Source organism: Syngnathus floridae, chromosome 11 (assembly GCF_059516105.1).
Source record: "Syngnathus floridae isolate MCC-2025c chromosome 11, RoL_Sflo_1.0, whole genome shotgun sequence".
In the NCBI taxonomy this organism is placed as follows: domain Eukaryota; kingdom Metazoa; phylum Chordata; class Actinopteri; order Syngnathiformes; family Syngnathidae; genus Syngnathus; species Syngnathus floridae.
Window position 1 is genome coordinate 2991837 of NC_142423.1, and position 15507 is coordinate 3007343.

Genomic DNA, 15507 nt, shown 5'->3' on the forward strand with positions numbered 1-15507 from the left:
CATTTCAGGTTTCGACTGTTTTTGTAAATGACTACTGTACATTCTCTTGAATGGAAGAGGATTAGGGCCAGTGATGGAAGAAAAAAAAAAAAGGGGGGGGGGGTGACAGGATTCTGACTTTTTTTCTCAAAGTCACTTTAAAGTGAGAGTTTCCACTTTCTGACATTAAAGCCGGTGGTTGTGACATATGCAACTTCCACCCTGCGAGCATTTTAACGTCTATATGCTAACCAGACGTCTCGGCTAAAACACGTCTAAAAGTCGTCTAAAAGTGTAACAAATATAAACGTCTATGCCATAGACGTCTATAGCATGGACGTCTTTTAGACGTCTATTAGACGTCTATTAGACGTCTATATGTGAAAGTTTTTTTTAGACGTTTATTGAGTAGACGTTCGAATGATGGCTAATAGCTATTAGCGCGATTAGCGCTAATTGCGCTAATAGCTTGTGATCATTTGAACATCTCGACGTCTAATCAACATTGAGGTTCTCTTCAATACATTTAACCTGTGATCCTTACCTTTGTGTAGTTCCAGGATGTTGTGAAAATGCATTTGATTAGTGATGGTCCAGGGTGGGAAAATTTACATTTTTTAATACATAAATAGGTTTCAGTAACAGTCATACTTATGTTACCTGCAGATATAAATACACCTTTTGATGTTAAAATTAACCAAAACGATAATTGAACCTAAATAAAAACATTTTTTCAAACATTATCCAACCATCACAAATACAAATGTGAAATGTTTATAAATCATATGTTTAAAATTGTAAAAATATACATACTGTCACGTCTCGTCCCCAGCCGTGTTACTATGTGTCTCTGTCTTGGTTTCTGTCTGTGTGCTCGCCCCTCCCCTCCTGTGTGTCCATGATTAGTTTGAGTATTCTCACCTGCCTCTTGTTACCTGTCGTTTATATTGTTACCTGTCGTGTATATAAGTCCGGTTCTCCATGGATCGCCACCTTGGAGAGCCTTGCGTGTTCCGATGAACCTAAGAGCGATGCCGTCTGGAGTCTCGGCTCCTGGTAGGTTCAATCATGGCGGTAAGGTCGAAGAGGAGGTTCCAGATAAAGTGCGATCCAAAGACCTCAACGATGGGAGTGGCGGAGGATGACACTGTGAGTCACAACGGCACTGAAGGCGGATGAAGGCTGCAACAGAAGGTGGTCTCCAATCGTCATGGACCCATGCCATTGGATCCCGGCCCCTTCTGCCATGGACCGTGTGGTGGCTGCAGGCGCATCAGTCTCCCCACGCTAAAAGACGTCACGCGCAGGTGTCCTCCTGAAGGGAACCTATTCCATTTTACATCCTGGACAACAAAGTCCTGTGGCGATCAGGAAGTGGTAACAGGGGCAGGACAGTGAGATCTGGCAGCCCCTAGCCACAACCTGGCACACAGGCGGTGGGTGTTAGATTCAGTCGTTAAGTTCTTGGACTGAGGCAGAAGAGCTTCTCGGCAGCTGCACCCATGACTGAGCAGCTCTATTTAGGATCCACTCTGCTCACCCCATTTAGGGGAGGGGGTTAGAAATGGTACCCTAAACATAGCCTGCCGCACAAAATCCTGTCTGGAATACCGCATCCAGAGGGATCACCACCACGCGGTCAGAAACAAAAACATGTACACATCGGAGCCTGGAACGTGCGGACCCTAACGGACAACCCAGCCAGTGATCGACCTGAAAGGCGAACTGCCATCATCTCCAGAGAGCTAAGGAAGTTCCAGATCGACATCGCAGCACTCTCCGAGACCCGAATGGCAGATGAGGGGCAGCTGAAGGAGGAAAAAGGTTGATATACTTTCTTTTGGAAAGGAAAACGTGCAACTGAGCCAAGAATCCACTGTGTGGGTTTTGCTATCAAGAACCGCCTCATCAACCACCTCCATGTACTCCCTGTGGGCATTAACGAGCGCCTAATGACCATACACCTGATGCTTGCCAACAATCAGATGGCCACGGTCATTAGTGCCTATGCACCAACACTTGATGCACAGGACAAAGTTAAGGAGGCCTTCTACGCTGACCTAGACAAAGTCCTATCGGAAGTCCCCAAGGAGGATAAGCTAATCCTGCTTGGAGACTTCAATGCCAGAGTGGGACGAAACCACCACCTATGGAGGGGTACGCTGGGGAGAGAAGGGGTTGGAAACACAAACTCTAATGGCACATTACTACTAACCAAGTGCTCAGAACACAACCTGGTCATCACTGTTAGAGATTTGCTCACTCCAACTTATTTTGCAAGAACCACATGGGAGACAAGTAAGTCCTTTTAGACACCTGCCGGTGGAGAGTCCATTCGTCGCTGTGCGTGCAGCGATGTTCGAATGGAGGTCTGAACTCTCCTTCCTGCAAGAGGATATTTTATTAAGAGAAACAGAGTGGGGGTATGCGTGGGCTGAATAGAAAGCCCTTGTCCTCTAGTCTAAACATCTCAGGGGATGTTTTACGACCTTGTGATAAGGAGGACAAGGTAAGGTATTTATTACCTGTTGCATTCCAACATAATCCTATGATAAAGATAACCTGGAAAACTCTAACAATCACCAACACACTTTTCCGTCAAAAAAACAAGTTCAAAACATCTTGGATGCATCCTTGCTCCAAACTGTGACATCTCATCGACTATGTCATTGTCCGCTCTAAAGACCGCCGCGAGGTCCTAAACACTAGAGCAATGACCAGTGCAGACGACTGCTGGACCGACCATCGCCTCATTCGCTCCATCATGTCCATCCGCCTAATGCGGAAAAAACTGATGCAGAAAAGACAGTGCCAAGAATTAACATCGAGCTGTTGAATGACACTGCCTACCAACAACAGCTGCAGGAGGCTCTTAGTGCAGCGCTGCCCAACCACTACCCAGAGGGTACTGAAACACACTGGAGCACACTTTCGACTACCATAATGAACACCTGCAAAAAAATCCTTGGGCACAAAAAGCGGACACATCAAGACTGGTTTGATGAGAATGACACTGAGATCCAGCACCTAATTAACAACAAGCGGCAAGCTTTCATTGTTAGAGATTTGCTCACTCTAACTTATTTTGCAAGAACCACACGGGAGACAAGCAAGTCCTTTTAGACACCTGCAGGTGGAGAGTTCACTCGTTCAAGGAATAAAGTCTGAACCCTCCTTCCTGCGAGGGGATATTTATTAAGAGAAACAGAGTGGGGGTATGGGTAGACTGGCTAGAGAGCCCTTGTCCTCTAGTCTAAACATGTCAGGGGATGTTTTACGACCTTGTGATCAGGAGGACAAGGTAAGGTATTTATTACCTGTTGCATTCCAACATAATCCTACGATAAAGATAACCTGGAAAACCCTAACATCTCCCTCCTGATTTATCATATGATTATGCTACCCCAAACAAAGACAAGTAAGAAAAAAAACACACATATATGTATAATGAAGAAAGAAGAATAGGAAAAATAAAAAACAACAAACAATGATAGCAACACTTCCCAGTGAAGATGAGGCATCACCTCAATACCCCAGATCAAACTTATTGTGTAAGCGAAAAACCTGCTGGCCAGATGTTATTAGCAGGAAAATTCTTACACGGTCCCTTTGCCTAAGGCGACCAGAATGCTATCAATAAAAAAATAAAAAGAAAAACACAGAAACAGTACATCATTGTATCCATCACTTGCGAAGCATTTTCGATGGTCAAATCATCAAGTTTCTGTAAAACATGCTCAACAGAACAGCATCTACGCAATCCACGTTTCATTATTGTCATCACATCCGTCATCTCTAAGAAGTTGTATATGAACCTGGGCTACAGTAGAGGACACAAACTTCGACACAGCAGACTTCAAACATGGGATAACGCAGGTCGTAAACAAGCACAACACCACCAGCACAACAAGCACAGGAGACAGCAATTTCAACATCAGTTGCCACCAGTTGCCAGAGAATAGCCATGAAAAGAAATCAAACTGATGTGGGACCTTGTCTTTAGACATGGCCTGCTGTAAGTTCTTCAGCGAATTCATGGCGTCGTTGATGTGGGTGTCATTTTCTCCTGGTATGTATGTGCAACAGGAAGTCCCAATGATGTGGCACACACCACCTTGTGCTGCCGTCAACAAGTCCAGAACCATCCTGTTTTGCAAGACCATCAGTCTAATAGCCTGAATCTCTCTATTTTGTCCATCGTTGACTTGCAGTGAGAGATTCACAAAGGATTGAAAACGATAGTTCAGTGTCTCGATGAAGAGCGATAGTTTCCCAACCCCAATCTGAGGAAAGAGCGCAAGGACAACTTTGTCTGCGACGGACCATACTTTCTGGTCATCTGGAACGTTCGCACCCCAGATAGGGTCATGAGGGTCAAAGGTTGCAACTGCCCTGCGTCGACGTCCAGAAGAGTTATGTGCTCCTGTCAACTGATGATGTCGTATCCTGTAGGTGTGGTCTGTCACCCACACTGGTGCACACACTCCTGTCCAGTTGGCGGGCAGCATCGGATAAACCTTGTGACCACAAAGCCACCAGCCATTCTGTATGAAGTATGTTCCATTCGATGGTGTAGCCATGTTGGTTGGAGAGCCCTCACCACCTGAAATGGCTCTCTTATCTTGACACTCATCGGTGATGTCCAGAGCTCCCATCCTGTTTCCTCCTGGAGAGCAGTCGTCGTTCATGCAGACGTGGGTCTTGTTACCTAGGATGTAACATGTGTAGTTCACTCCAGCTGGTCTCTCTGTGTAGGCCACTTGTGGTATTGTCCGTCCTTTAACAGTCACATTGAGATTTGTCCAGAATAGCTGATCACAGGCACCGTCAGCAAGTCCAGGGCGGTAAGGGTCGGCATCCTTGACTGCGACGGCACGGTGCTGATATCCAACTCCTCCCATGGATGCCATACATTTTGCTTCAGTGACATTCATTGCTCTGGCCTCCAAGCGAACTTGCGTGGAAGAAGGGGGGAGTTTCGAACACACATAGCATCCCTCCTGTGTGTGAGCTCTCACAGTGAACCTGACATACCGGTACCAAGTGTTGGTTTCGTATGGGTTTCTGGGGTCCCATGACCAGTCCTCAAAGTTCTCATCATGTGACCATCGTTTACCACGGGCAACATTGTCATTTGGTCTGTTCAGATGACGCAGCAGAGGATCCATCTGGCATATGGAGCCCCGTTGCTACTAGGATGGCAGAGACACCGGGACATCCCCACCACTCCGAATTAGGGGTCCAGCACTCTCTGCAACTTGCAGTGGCTGAGGTGAATCCAACTGGCCCGTTGAGAAATTTTAACCGCCGTGGGAGTAGCAAGCAAAACTTGAAACGATCCCTCCCACCGTGGGCTGGCCCAGTTCTTTCTTTTGATGACCTTGATGTAGACCCAGTCTCCTGGATTGATGGGGTTGTCGACCTGTGAGGAGGAAAGATCAGGCGGCAGTAAATTTGCATTGGACACATCTTTCAGTTTGAGCGTCCTGATTAGATAATCTGCCAAGGTCTGTTCTTCATCTGCTTTTTGCAAATCTGCAGGGAACACTGGTAGTCTATATGGTCTCCCATGTATGATTTCAAAACGTGTTAGTCCTTCTGAAGTGGGAGTAATTCTCATATAGAGCTTCACTAAGTCGAGGCACTCTGGCCAAGGTCTGCCTGTTGTTTCCATGCATTTTTTCAACCTGCTTTTGATGGTAAAGTTTGCCCGTTCAACCAGGCCTGCACTCGAGGGATGCCAAGCACAGTGGTTTTTTAACGTTATTCCAAGGTGTACAGCCATGTTCTACACAACTTGGTTCACAAAGTGTGGACCATTGTCACTGTAAATGGTTTGGGGGATGCCATGAGTTGGTATGATGGTTTTGCAGATGGCTTTTGCCACTGTTAAGGCATCTGCGCGTTTGGATGGAACTATTTCCACCCATTTGGAAAATGCATCAATCATCACTAGGCAGTATTTGTGAGGTCCACTTTGTGTGAGTTCAATAAAATCCATATGCATGATTTGAAATGGATAAGAGGGTTTTGGAAATGAGCCTCTCTTAGGTCTCATGTTTCCTTGTGGATTATGTTTCACACAAACAGGACATGCTTTACAATTTTTTTTTAAGTAAGCATCTAAACCAAAGGTAGTGAATTGTTGATCTATGATGGTCTTCATCCCTCCTGTCGACACATGGCAAGGCCCATGTGTCGCAAGCGCTGCTGCCTTAAAAAGTGATTTTGGTAAAACAGGTTTGTCATTGATGCGGTGGATATTATCTGTATCCACTATTGCACCTTTTGTCGTCCACATTCGTTTCTCCACCATTGGAGCATCGCCCTGCATATCTGTCAGCACAGTCTTATCTATGAGTTGTGTGTCCTCTGAACCCAATAAAAAAAATTCATGGCCATGTCTCCATGCAGCTGCTTCTTTTGCAATTTTGTCTGCTAATCTGTTTCCATTTGAGACTTCATCTCTGCCTGTGGTGTGAGCAGCACATTTACACACAGCTAGTTTAGCAGGTAAAAGAATGGCCTGCAACAAGTCTTTTAACAAGGAGGCATGGGTAACCGGCTTACCGGTTGATGTTGTCATCCCTCTGCGCTCCCATTGTTTCGCAAAATAGAACAGAGTAGAAAATGCATACTGACTGTCTGTGTATACAGTGACTTCCTTATCTTCCGCTAATTGACAAGCTCTTGTTAGTGCAATTAGCTCAGCAGCCTGTGCTGACCTGTTGTAAGGAAGCTTCTCTGCTTCAACAATCTGGTTTGGCAATTTCACAATTGCATAACCACTTTGATTGTTTCCTTTAGGATCCTTTGAACATGATCTATCCACAAACCACTTTTCCCCTTTGTCAAGTGGCGTGTCACTTAAATCTTCTCTGGGCAGCTGTAGATGTTCTGTAGCATCCAAACAGTTATGTGGTGTTCCATCCCCTGGCAACGGGATCAACGTTGCTGGGTTAAGGACTGTGCACCTCTTTATCACGATGTGTGGTTGTGACAGAAGTATAGCAGTGTAGGACAGATGTCTGGCTGGTGACAAAAAGTTCATTTTGCTTTGCAGCAGCAACACATATACAGCATGTGGAACTAGCAGCTCCATTTTGTGAAAGAGCACCACATCTGCAGATTGTCTCACTGCAAGCGCCGCCGCGCATACTGCTTGGACACAGTCTGGCAAAGACAGAGCCACTGGATCCAGTTTTTTTGAATAAAATGCAATTGGTCTTAGTTTGCTGCCATGACCCTGCAGCAACACTGAGGTCATAAAACCATTCCTGCAGTCTGCTGTTTGCACAAAGGTTTTATTGTAGTCTGGCAAGATAAGAGTTGTGGTTTCTATCAGAGCCTGTTTCAGCACTACAAAAGCATCATCTGCTGCTGGTGTCCACATAATTTTTTCTGTCATTGTCATGGGAACTCCATGCACAATATCCAGCAGCGGTTGTGTTTTTTCCGCATAATGTGGGATCCATGCTCTGCAGTAATTGCAGAGCCCCAAAAATGACATCATTTGTTTTTTTGTTTCAGGTTTCGGTGCATCTGAAATAATCTGCTTTCTGGTTCTTTGTATCTGTCTTCCAGAAGCCGACAAAGTGTGACCTAAATAGTTCACTTCCTGTCTGACCCATTGTAACTTATTTTTGTTCACTTTATTCCCTGTTTTGCAGAGATAGTGTAACAATGCTAAGGAGTCTGCCTTGCAAGCAGCTTCAGTTTCAGAGGCTACCAGGAGATCATCTACATAAACTAGAAGTTGGCTTTTGTTTGACATCTGAAAATCAGCCAAACAGGCCATAATAGCTTGAATGAAAATAGTTGGACTATCAGCAAATCCTTGTGGCAATCTGGTGTATGTATAGCTTTGTCCTTTAAAGGTAAAAGCGAACCAAAACTGTGAGTCTGGGTGAATTGGCACTGAGAAAAATGCATTGCTGAGATCAATTACTGTGAAAAACTTCTGATTAGGTTTCAAAGTGTTCAGAAGTGTGTGTGGGTCAGGCACATTGGGTGCTCTTGTTTGCACTGCATCATTCACTGCTCGTAAATCTTGTATCATTCGCCAATTAATTTTGTCGGCCTTTTGGACTGGAAAAATGGGAGTGTTGCAAGGAGAATTCGAGCATTCCCTAATGATTCCTCCTGTCAAAAGATCATTTATAACAGGGGCAATCCCATTTATTGCCTCCTGTTTTAAAGGATATTGCTTAACTCTCGGACGCCACTCTGATCTTGGTTTGATCTGTACTGGGGAAATGGATCGTAAAAGTCCTACATCAGATGGGCCCTTGGTCCACAGTTTTTCAGGAAGCCCAGCCAATTCCTCCTCCTCCTTTTCATTCAAACAAATGTCAACTAGTCAGGGAAGCGCACAAGTGCCTGCTCTGCCTACAGCTACTTCACACACTGTTTGCTTCCACACGTCACAACTGGTACTGTAGCTCCACCCATCACCTTTGCCCTCATAATCAGTCACAGATCCAGCAAGTTTAATTCGGGAACCCACATCTGCCCACGTTATACTGTGAGGTTTAAACAATGAGATGTGGGGTACAGCCGACAATTTGTATCTTTCTGAGGAGCGGGCAAGAGCACAGCAGCAGCCGCAAATGACCTGCGATCAGTGTACAGAGCAGTGATTGTTAAAGTTACTTCTGTGTCGCTGAGAAAACTTCCAATATAGTCATCTTGTGGATCAGTGAGAATATTCATGGTGACATGTAATTCTGTACAAGTCATTTCTGATTCAGGTTGGGACAATTGTTTTCGAGCTTCACTCAGCATTCTGTTTGGGAGTTTAGGATTTCGTTCAGGAGGGATGGCATAGGAGCAGCAAATCTGTTCACCTGCTTGTGCAGCATATGAGTCCACATCTCTCACTCTACATGCTCGCATGCCATCCTTTACTGGAATTATTGCAATTCCCAACCGAGTCATCAGATCTCGTCCCAGCAGGTTTATGGGACATTTTGGAGATAGGACAATCGAAACTGAAGCCATGCTTCCAGTTTCCTTATCTCTCACTTCAACTGGATTTGAGATACTCTCCTTGTGTACCTGCCCATCAGCAGATTTCACCCAAATAGTATTTTGGGAGGCCTTTAGATTTGGGACTTTAGTTTTTATCACGGTTTTACAAGCCCCGGCATCACACAAAAACTCGACATCACTGCCTCCAATGTTTAGAGTAACATATGTTTTTTCTTTTAATGTACTCAGAATGTCCCATGCTGTATGGACATCTACTATTTCTTCCTCTATAGGAGCACCAGAGGTCAAAGGGGGGGGATCTAGTCATGCTGAGAATTTGGCCTTTCCTCTGCCCCTTCCTGCACCCTTTGATTGATATTGTTTTGCAGAACTTGCAAGGTGTCCTCGTTTCCCACAGTTCCAACAGTTGTCAGAATCTCGTGGGGGTTTTGAATTATATGGCGGCCTGCGACCTTGTCGGCCTCTTCCTCTGCCTTGCTGGGACCCTTGGAAGAAGACTGTTGTATCTTCATCTAGTTCATCATCATCATTATCTAGATGAAATACATCAGAACTTTTGCCTTTTTTGATCACTTTTTCAGCATGTCTGGCCCATTGCATAGTTGTTGTCACACTTGCAACATCCACTTCCACCAAATGTTTCCTCACCCAGTTGCCTATTTCAGGGCGGAAATTAGTGAGGAGCGCATTTTTAAGCTGTTGTTGATAAGCACTCTCAGCTGTATCATTGAATGGGATGCCACTATGCACCCTGAATTCTTTTTCAAATCTCAAACGAAAATCATCAGTATCTTCGCCAGGCTTCTGTTTTATTCCTGCCAAATGACCATAATTCGCTCGTCTTTGAAATATAGTTCGCACTCTTTGCACAAGACCATTCCATTGTGCTGCATACTCCCCTCCCAATTGATTTCCCTCAACGGGATAGGGAAAAGGCCCTTGATTATTTCTACCTGTATAATTTCCTCTAACTTTCGCCCAGTCTTTTCCCAAGGAGGACATTGCAGCTTCTCCTGCCTCATGTCCATTCAGTCTATAGGAATGTATAATTCCAGCCATGTCCTCTGCCCATATATCTGGGTCTTCAGCAACAGAGGTAACCCCTTCAACTGCTTTTCTTGCCTCTTCCAAAGTCCATGGCCAGAAAACATATGTATGTGGGAGTTGGCCTTCCCCTACATTAGGATTTGGCACCTGTATCATTGGGCATACATCAACCTTGTTTAAAATTTGAGAAAATCTAGCAGCAGCGGTCAAACTTCTTGTTTGTACAGGACTCCTACGAATGTGACCCCGACTTCTTTTGCTGTTACATGGGGGGGGGGCTGCAGGTTTGTTAAGCTTGGATACAAGTTTTGTGTACGAGCGGAAGGCCCCTCTTGCTCCTCTGCTTGAGCTTCGGCTGGAGCCGTGGCCGCGGCAGTGCGCCTGCGCACTGTGGCCTCATTGTCTTCCGGCCTGACAAACATAGTCTCAGCCTCATCACCTTCCATCTTTCTATCTTTTGTCTTTTGGATTTGTTCTCTTCTCTCTTGTGAAGCTTTTAACCACATTTTAGCACAATCCAATTCTCTCTCTTTTCTTTTCTTTTTCAGTCCATTTTTCTTTTTATCCACACTCTCTTCCAAAACATCAACTACTATCTTCCACACTTCAACTCTCAACTTCCCTTCTACTCCATACTTTTTCTTCCACTTCGGCATATATTGCATACAATTAAGAAATCTACTCGCCATGTACTTCTCAAGAGGTAGAGATTTACCGTTATCTTAATTCTAGTAGTTTTAGGTTATATAATTTCTTTGTCTCAAAAATATTATTATTATTATTATTACTTATTTATTACTTATTTATTTAATTATGTCTTTGAGGATCCTCAATGCAGGTTTAAATTGACCTTTCAACAAATTACTAGCCTGTATTATTGCCGTGGATCAATGCTAGAACTGCTATTTAGTCAATTTAACCTACCAGTCACACTCTCAATCACACAAACTCCAGCGCTTTTTTTTTTTTTTTTTTTTTTTCAGGCCTATCCAGGGATGGGTGTAAAACCCTCCCAAACAGCTTTGGAAAAACGGACAAAAGAAAAAATCTACGCCCTTCTTCAATTAAGAAAAAGAAGCTCTGTTTTTCTTAGCCCGTTTCTTCCACTGGGACTTGAACCCAAGCTGTTCTTTGGCTTGGAAAAACATACAAAGAAAAATCTACGCCCTTCTTTGATGAACAAAAAAGAAGCTCCGTGTTTCTTAGCACGTTCCTTCCACTGGGACTCTAACCCAAGCCAGATCCCTCAGCTCGGAAAAACAGACAAAGAAGAGTCTACACACTTCTTCGATGAACGAAAAAGAAGCTCTGCCTTTCTTAGCCTGTTTCTTCCACTGGGACTTGAACCCAAGCTGGCTCTCGTGCACCTCTACGTGTTACGCGTTTAACAACACAACACAACTTAACTTACTTGTCCCCTGGTTCGTTGCACTGCCGGGTCCCGTCAATCCACCTCTGTCAGATGAAGGCAGACCTAAGATGCTGGCCCAGCGAAGAATTTCCTTCCCAGGTCTTTCTTTACCAGGTCCGGCTAATGGACGCTGGCCCGTCGACGGTGTACAGCGCGTCGTCCTCCGTCAGCCAGATGGCGGGTATGAGAGATCCCGGGTTTCGGTACCAAAATGTTAGAGATTTGCTCACTCTAACTTATTTTGCAAGAACCACACGGGAGACAAGCAAGTCCTTTTAGACACCTGCAGGTGGAGAGTTCACTCGTTCAAGGAATGAAGTCTGAACCCTCCTTCCTGTGAGGGGATATTTATTAAGAGAAACAGAGTGGGGGTATGGGTAGACTGGCTAGAGAGCCCTTGTCCTCTAGTCTAAACATGTCAGGGGATGTTTTACGACCTTGTGATAAGGAGGACAAGGTAAGGTATTTATTACCTGTTGCATTCCAACATAATCCTACGATAAAGATAACCTGGAAAACCCTAACATCTATCACCTGGCAAAATGATATCCACTGCAAGGTGAAAAGAGTAGCCCATGCCAAAGCGAAGGCAGCCGTCCAAACACAGGTTAGGAAACTGAAGAACCAATGGTGGACAAAGAAGGCTCTGGAGATCGAGCAGCTTGCTGACTCTGGAGACACGAGAGGCTTCTTTGATGCCACAAAAGCGGTGTATGGTCCCAGCCACCGCTGCCTAACCCCCCTTCGCTCTAAGGATGGCCTGCTGCTGAAGGACAAGGAGGCAATTACAAACAGGTGGAAAGAACACTACGAGGACCTCTTAAACAGGGACACTATACCTGAGATAGAGGCTCTTGATCAACTACCATAACAGCCCACAGCTGAAAGCATGGGAGAGCCACCCAGCCTGAACGAGCTGCAGGATGCCATTGGGAAGATGAGGAACAACAAGGCTGCTGGGCCCGATGGAATTCCAGCAGAGGTCTTGAAGAAAGGCGGACCCGACTTTCTCAAGCACATTCATGCCCTGCTTCTTAAAATCTGGGAAGAAGAGGAAATCCCTGCGCAGCTCAGAGATGCCTTAACCGTCTCCGTATTCAAGAAAGGAGACAAGGCAGACTGCGGGAATTACCGTGGCATTTCTCTCCTCTCTACCATAGGGAAAGCCCTTGCTCGGGTTCTGGCCAACAGACTCACCCCCCTGTCAGAAATCATCCTTCCTGAGTCTCAGAGTGGATTTCGTCCAAGCAGAGGCACCACAGACATGGTTTTCATTGCTCGACAACTGCAAGAAAAATGCCGGGAACAAAATCAACCACTATACATGGCCTTCATAGACCTCACCAAAGCCTTCGATTCAGTTAACCGTCAGGCCCTTTGGCTGGTTCTATCCAAGATTGGCTGCCCAGACAAATACATCAGAGTACTGAGACTACTGCATGATAACATGTCAGCCACAGTGCTCAGCGGCAATGGAGACGAGACGGAACCCTTCAGGGTTGACACAGGTGTCAAACAGGGATGCGTCATCGCTCCAACACTATTTTCCATCTCTATTGCTGCTATCCTCCGCCATACAAGCAAGCATCTGCCCCACGGAGTCAAAATCATGTACAGAACTAACGGTCAACTTCTCAACATCAACCAACTCAGGGCTTAAGGTCAAACCACCACCATATCCATCATGGAGCTGCAGTATGCGGCCGACAATGCCCTTGTAGCCCTGTCGGAAGAAGACCTACAGAGTATTCTGTCTGCCTTCACGAAGGCATACAAACAGCTTGGTCTAGCCATTAATATAAAAAAGACCCATATCCTCCACCAACCACTACCAAACTGCCGTTTGACTGTCCGCCCCCCAAACATCTCTATTCATAACATCCGACTGGAAAAGGTTGACCACTTCCCCTATCTCAGCAGCCTCCTGTCATCTAAAGCCACCAATGATGATGAAATTGACCATCGCCTCAGCTGTGCCAGTGGGGCTTTCTCAAGGCTACAGAAGCGAGTCTTCGAGAATCGTGACCTCCAAGCAAAGACCAAAATCCTGGTCTACAAAGCTGTGGTCCTCCCCACCCTTCTGTATGGGTCAGAAGCCTGGACCACATACAGCAGGCACTTAAGGGCACTGGAGACCTACCATCAGAGATGCCTCCAGAAAATCTTCAGGATCAGCTCGAAGGACCGACGCACCAACACCAGCGTCCTGGAAGAGGCTGGCTTGTCTACCATCACTGCCATCATTGCCCAAAACCAACTGAGATGGATTGGCCATGTAATCCGCATGCCTGACTCTCGCCTCCCAAAACAAGTTATTTATTCCCAGCTCGCTGAAGGAAAGCAGGCCCGGGAGGTCAAAAGAAGAGGTTCAAGGACAACATAAAAGGAAACCTGAAGAAGTGTCACATAAACCTTAAAACTTGGGAAGACAAGGCCGCAGACAGGACGACGTGGAGAAACCTTGTCCGTGACGGCGCCGCTCAATATAACGTTGACCTCCACCATGCCGCTCAAGACAAACGCAGACGCAGAAAGGAGAGAGCCCCCACCAAGCAGGCCCAACCCAAACCCACCACCATTACATTCCCCTGTCCACACTGCACCAGCGTTATCGGGTCCAGGATCGGCCTCTTCAACCACCTGAAGACCCACAAAGACCAGGAAGGAGGACCGTCATACTCGACTACGAGTGACCGCCGATGATGATGATGATATAAGTCCTGTCTGCCCCTCACGCCCTGTCGGATCATTGTGTGTGTTGTTGTTGTCTTGATGTCTTTTGGTTCCTGTTGTTTTAATGTCTTCACGTCCTTTGTTTCGCATCCCTGTCGGTTAGTCCTTTTGTTATTTCGTTTAGTCATGTCAGTTTGCCGAGTCTATGAGTTTGTTTTGCTGAATAAACCCTGGTCCAAGCTGCATTTGGTTGCCCTGCTCCATCCAATCTGTGACACATACAGGATTAAATAATGGGGGCTATTTAACAGAACAAAACTACATTACAATATAAATATATACTTTTGTGTAGGACATATCAAACAAAACAACCAGCTCGGCGAAACACAACAATATAAACATCACTCTCTTGTGGGCTTTTGATAGCCCTCTTTGCTACTCACCGCTGGAGCCCGTTTTAATTTTAAAGCCATTGCGGTCCTTGTTTCATCATCCGTGGCCTCTGTGCGTGTCGCCAACAGCTTCTACAAAGATGAACTCGATGTATATCAGGCACCACCCATTGTAGACCTTGGGATTAATCTGTAAAAGAAATATGAATATGGGGAAAAAAAACATGACTACCTGTAAAATAGTTTTTCCTTGATGCATCTCATGTCAGTCGCACATTTCGAACATGAAGCAATCGTACAGGAACGAGGTTTTTTTTTTTTACCAGCGCTATCAGAGCAGTCTTCCTGAGGGCCCTCTGCATGAATCACACGAGCACGCATATTGAACGTTGTCATTGTCATTTGTGTAGAGTCTACAACAGAAATAAAATGTCAACAGTGTGTGGAGCCACCGTGTCGTAAGCCTTTACTGGTGTCTTTTTTTAATCTTCAGTACAGATGTCAAACTAATCATACCTGTCCATGGTCTTGGAAACATGCAGGTCTTCAAATCAGCGGCCTCCTAACACAAGACTACTTTGCAATCTGTATACAAGGAATTATGAACAGTGTCTCAGAAGAGTGGAATTAAGAGTAGACATAATTGAATTGGGGACTTTTTTTCTTATAAATCAAGCAAAAAAGTAACTGAAAAGTCAGTAACTTTGACAGTACAGCAATTAAACCAAGCTATCAAGAGTGAGGGTGGGGACATCCAAAATTTTGACTAACCAATTCTAAGCTTATTCTAAGACAGAATAATTCTAATTCTAATAATAATTCTAATAATTCTAATAATTCTAATTCTTTAATTCTAATAATTCTATATTCTAAGCCAGGGATTGCCAGAAGGGGCTCCCCAATGGCATTCAGAAACTCTGAGAATAAAGAGAATAGATATAAAATACTCAAATTACTGCAGCTATGACCTCTTTTTAAATGACTAATACCTACAAAAAAAAAACTTCACACTCA

The 15507-nt window shown here is 45.1% G+C and overlaps 1 long non-coding RNA gene across 1 annotated transcript in view; it reads right to left on the minus strand.

Annotated features, from left to right (window-relative positions):
- LOC148390313 (uncharacterized) overlaps nt 1-15166 on the minus strand; it is a 139312-nt gene extending 124146 nt beyond the window's left edge. The window contains exon 1 of the long non-coding RNA XR_015861392.1: nt 15010-15166. This is a non-coding gene — a long non-coding RNA (uncharacterized LOC148390313). The remainder of the gene's footprint in view (nt 1-15009) is intronic.
- Between the last annotated feature and the right edge of the window lie 341 nt (nt 15167-15507).